General features: G+C 39.2%; 1 protein-coding gene across 1 annotated transcript in view; it reads right to left on the minus strand.

Annotated features, from left to right (window-relative positions):
* The window catches only part of LOC121386847, a 10841-nt gene extending 5539 nt beyond the window's left edge, over positions 1-5302 (minus strand). Inside the window, exon 1 of the mRNA XM_041517867.1 lies at positions 5132-5302. The gene's annotated coding sequence lies outside the window, so the exon portion shown is untranslated. The remainder of the gene's footprint in view (positions 1-5131) is intronic.
* Positions 5303-5971: the final 669 nt, after the last annotated feature.

Consider the following 5971-nt stretch of genomic DNA (forward strand, 5'->3'; position numbering starts at 1 on the left):
AATTGTGAGACCTTGATACAGTGTAGTCACAGCGGGTCAAATAATTCAGTCAACAGGCGACATAGATATGAAACCAGATGTTACAAAACACAATCCATCTGTGTATGAGGGAAATATCTGACATGGGTTTGGAGCGCTCGCCTGAGGTGATTGGGTGGAACAATTGAAGAAAGAAGGAAGGAAATGTTTTATTTAACGACTCACTCAACATATTTCATTTACAGTTATATGGCGTCAGACATGTGGTTAAGGACCACACACACGCACACACACACACACACACACACACACATATATATATATATATATATATATATATATATATATATATATATATATATATATATACTCTTAAAAAAAGTAGGGGAACCTGAAATATTAATATCAACTATTAGACCACAGACCACAGACATCCTGATAAAGAACGTTCAGGTCTGTTTTTCGAAACACCGAAACAAATTCCATAGTGTCCACATGCATCACGCAGTTGCCACGTACACGTGCGTGGGGTGTCATTCTCGATTTTGACACTTTCCAGGAAGGTCCATTTATCACTGTGGAACATTATTTCTGTAAATCTTTTTATTTTGTTGATCATACAGTTGTTATTGTTTTGTTTTTAGTCATTTCTATTGTTTGAATTTCACTTCTGACCCCATTCGTCCTTCAAGATATTTGGTGGTCATAAAACCTACTGTAATACTGAACTACCGGTTGTAATGTTTGTCCAATTAATTTACTATTATCATATATCCATTTCCCACAGCTAATATACCTTACAATTTTGGCAATTGTATATATATATACAGAGAGAAGAAACCCGCTGTCGCCTCTTCATGGGCTACTCTTTTGGATTAGCAGCAAGGGATCTTTATGTGCCCACAGACAGGATAGTACCCCAGTCGTGGTGCACTGGCTGGAATGAGAAATAACCTAATGGGGCTACCGACGGGGATCGATCCCAAACCGACTGCGCATCAAGCAAGCGCTTTACCACTGGGCTACGTCCCGCCCCTGGGTGAATCGAATTCCCATGGTTGATCCCTTAACTGATTGGATTTTCCCCTTGCCTCAAGCTGTGCTGTCATGTCATCTGTATATCGGGGAATGATCTGCCATTGGGTGGAGCGCACGCCTGGGGTGATTGGGCGGAAGGATCAAATCCACATAGTGGATCAATTCTCTGATTGGGTTTTCCCCCTGCCTCAAACTGTGCCCCAGGACTGGTATATCAAAGGTTGATATATGTGCTGTTATGTCATCTGTATATCGGGGAAAGGTCTGCCATTGGGTAGAGCGCTCGCCTTGGGTGACTGGAGGGAAGCACCGAATTCCCATGTTGGATCACTTCTTTGATTGAAGGGTTTACCATTAGCAGTCGCCCAATCGTCCGTGGTGACCTTTATTGGCTAAGGGCGACTAAAAAGTTTACAAAGATAATCCGTTGAGCGACCATCGATTTTAATTAATCACCATTAGACATTTTGTCATTCTAACAACCTACATGTGTTTAATATGTATATTTGTATAAACAGAACAGCACATACCACGACTTTTGATATACCAGTCCTAGGGCAAAGCCCGAGGCAGCGGAATATCCAATCAGGGAACTGATCTACAATGGGGATTCGATCCTTCCGTCTAATCACCCCAGGCAAGCGCTCTACCCAATGACAGGTCTTTCCCAGATATCCAGATGACATGACAACACGTACCCCGACTTTTGATATACCAGTTCTGAGGCAAAGCCTGAGGAAGTGGAATATCCAATCAGGGAATTGATCCACCATAGGGATTCGATCCTTCCAAGGCCAGCGCTCTACTCCAATGTCAGATCTTTCCCCGATATACAGATGTATTGAGTTTTGTAACAGCTGGTTTCATATCTATGTCGCCAGTCGATTCAATTATTTCACCCGCTGTCTCTACATTGCATTAAGGTCTTACAGTAACTATTTTCATAACATATGTAAGTCATCTTGCATGTTAAATCAGTGTTGAAAATTAGCAATTGCCCGTGGCGACCTTTATTGGCTAAGGGCGATTAAGAATTGTACAAAGGTAGTCCGTTGGTCGACCATCGATCTTAGGGTGTATATTACCAAATCAAATCCCATAAACGACAATAATAAAATATGTGGTAGCGTGTCAATCGTAAACGTCACTGATATAAATAGTACCACCCATCACGCTTAAAGTGAATCAGAGAAAACTGGGGGACAAGCTGCCCATTTCTGAGGTAACAGGTAGTGTCTATGTCTACCCTAGTTTCGCACAAAATTCGAGTACCTTTATGCAAGTACCTCATACATGTTTCAAGCACAAGGATACTTGACACAGTGGTACTAGATGAAATAAAATACCATACGTTTTGCTCAGATAAAACCATTTTGTTTGTACATTTATCACCAATCACAGGACTTGTGGTTTTCACTTCTCTGTCAAACGTTCGGTGCACCTCGAACTTTGACCCAGCCGGAAGTTATTCTGTTTAGTGCTACCTATAGGGTCTGGCGCGTATGGTACCAGTTAAAACGTCCAAAAAAGACTGTAATAAACAACACGTACGCGTCCTTGTTGTGTAATATGATAGCAAAGTACTTCGTGTATTTTGGCAAAATGTTTGTTTTGATTTGTTTCACAAATTTATTTTTCTTTCGATATTCATTTTATTAGTAAGTTACTACTGTAGCATTTATAATTTCCAAATTAAACGTACACATATGTGCGTGCACAAGCACAAACACGCATACAAACACCTTATTACGTTTTACTGAGGCAGAACATCTTAACTTTGAGGCTATTGTTCGTTTCCGTCAAAAGGGCCAATTCCACTGTGACGGACTTACACATTGGACGACTAAGCTAGTAAAAAAGTAAAGAAAAATCGGAAAAGTTAGTAACGGATTCATTTAACCATTAGTTAGAGTTTTGTATTAGGCCCCTTAAAAATATATATTTCTTGACAGAAATTGTGGAATGATAGTCCACAGGCGTGTGGCGGACGTACGTGCAGAAGTGAAAAGCCAATGTCAACATATTGTCAAAATTCTGTGAATCGTTAGTACTTACATAATTAATTCCTATTTCTACATAGTCTGAACATCAGGGAATAGCATCACAGTATATTCAAGATTTAATAAAGTAACTGGGCCTAACTAATACATGGTACCTAGTGTGACGGACATACATAAAATGTGTGACGGATAACATAAGATCAATACTGGTCTACCCAAAACCCCATAATTAGACTCTAATGGTGAAAGAGAATAACTGAGAGAAAAAAAGAATAAGGAAGATAAAGGTTTTTGTTTCGAATAATTAGTTATCGGCAACTGGATGTCAAGCATTTTATATTCTATACAATCTTCGGAGGATAGTTGTTACATTTACCATGCACTTTCCGCAGACAAGACAGCACATACCATGACCTATAATATACAGCCGATCGTGAGGGATTGGTTGGAATGGGGGAAATAAGGATCCACGGGCAGGGGGGAGGGGTGTGTTTCCAGTTCTATGACTTCAGCGCTCAACTAGATCCTGTTTTCATGCTATTTGCACACCTGTTCATTTGTCTATATTGTTTATCTCTGTTTTCTTTAATCCTCTTTTGTTTAAAAGAAATATAATAATATTAGGCCAAATGTGTCTTACTTGCATGTAACTACACACATTTACCATGCTCAAAAATCTGCATTTTAGAACAACAGGTTTTCTATGGCCATCAGATCTGCCAGTGCTAGAGGCCTAGGGTCTGAGTGGGGCCAAAATGAGGTGTTGGATTAGAAGCCTTTCCCTAAGTATTTAACTGGCTACCTTTACCACTAGTAATCATTAGCTTTATTTATAACATCCTCACCCCACCCTCAGTTTACTATATTGTAGACTATTTTGGGGGTAATCTGAAATTTGAAAATATCTTGTTTTAAGGTCTTGACATTGTCATCCGTAAGAACGTTTCGATGAGATGATACCTTCTCAGGGTTTATTACGAATTCTTTCATTGGCATTGTTTAGAATGTTTTTAACTGTATACTGTATGTTAACAGAAATCTCACAGTACAAGTCCCTTCTCCCCAAGCCCACCTCAAGATTTTATTTAGTAGGCTAGAATCATTAGAGGCTTATAGTAAAGGTCATAACTTCATTACAAAACATGTACAAATATATGTCCCCATCAACACAATAAAGATATGTACGTCTTCAACTGGGATGGTATTTAGCTTCGTCGGCTGAGTGCTCGCTTGAGGTGCTTGCGTCACATGATGATGCACCTCGATGATTTGTTTTGTTCTCCTCCCACTCTGCGCTTCACAACTGGACAAAAGCCATGATATGTGCTTTCATGCCTATGGGAAAGTGCAATATAAAGCATCCCTTGCTGCATTAGGAAAAACAGCTTGAACAGTTCTCGGATGGAAGCATGCCAAATATTACCCACACCCGCATCAGGAAAAACGTAGCGGGTCTCCTCTGATGACTACGTGTCACAATTACCAAATGTTTCACATATTTAATACCCGATGATTAATTAATCAATGTGCTCTAGTGGTGTCGTTAAACAAAACAAACATTAACTCTTAACTAAATGTTCAATACATTTATTCAGGTAAATGTCCTTTTAGTATATATAAACATGTTTACTAAATTTTGTTTGGACATATGCATGACAATGTTTAGTGTGACGGACGTACGTACCAAAATGATCTACATCTGTCTCACACTTTGTGAACATCTGTGTATGATTACTTCGGAAAGTATATATACATATTGCCTCGGGAATATCCCTTTAATGAATGAATGAATGAATGCGTTCTAGTCTTGTCGTTAAACAACAACAACAACAACAACAAAATCTCTAACTTTATAAGCAATGTAGTGGGTTTCCATTGAATGCTACGTCATAATTGCAGGCGCGGCGAAGCAAGGAGACAATATGGGAGGGAGGGAGGGGGGCTGATAGATCGAGGGCGTAAAGTAATGCTTCTCGGGGGTTCGGGGAAGGTTTCCCCGTAAACATTTGAAAACTAGATGTCCCAAAATGCAATTTCCTGCATTCTACAAATAAAATGCATCTCTGCCTTTGATTCTAAATTATTTGGGGGTACCCGGTAGAGCCCCTGTTTACCTGTAAATGTCTTCCGTTTACCTGTTGTGCCCTCTCGTTTACTGCAGCTCAATGCGAATGAAAAATAAGCTTCTGTTCTGTCTACGTATATCTATGTACGCATGTTTAGCATAAAAATCAGTCGAGCGAACGTTCGCGTCAAACGGCTGACTGAACTTACGCCTGGTGTATGCCGTCCATGTGACATCACATGTGTGGCGTGTGTTTCCTGCCAGTCTCTGTTGCCGCGTTCGCAGATATTCAAGATCGATACGTAAACTGGTTAGACATCTTGGGCTGCATTTACAAAGCCTGTTGTGCTTAAACGCAGCTCTTTAACGGACATTCCTGAGTTTGCTGCCATTTTTAAGATGTTATCGACCAACAGAGACTTTTTAACGATTATAATTACATATCAAATATATTGTCCGGCATAAAATATTAGTGGCTGCATATTGAACGTGTTTCTGATCGTTCGAATATCTGTATAAGTTTAAATTTCATTTTATTTCCTAAAATATTATGTTTCCGTACGTACAAAATCCAGTTTATGCTTCTTACAAATATTAAGACGACCAGAAACATTGAATATACAGACACTGACATTCAAAACAAGAAAATATATTTAATATGCAAGTTTAATCGTAGTAATATTATATTAGTCGGAAACATCTTACAATGCAGCAAACTATGGAATGCGCCTTTAAAATCTATAAATATGTACAGCTGCACGCCTGTAAGACATAAATGGGCTTTATAAGCTCGGCCCATTATATATTTCACAAAGATGTAGAGACTTTTTTATATACATAACTGAGTAATCGAATTTACCTGTATTTATTACACTGCGGTGTGGGAGAC

The sequence above is a fragment of the Gigantopelta aegis genome, chromosome 12 (genome assembly GCF_016097555.1).
Source record: "Gigantopelta aegis isolate Gae_Host chromosome 12, Gae_host_genome, whole genome shotgun sequence".
Lineage (NCBI taxonomy): Eukaryota > Metazoa > Mollusca > Gastropoda > Neomphalida > Peltospiridae > Gigantopelta > Gigantopelta aegis.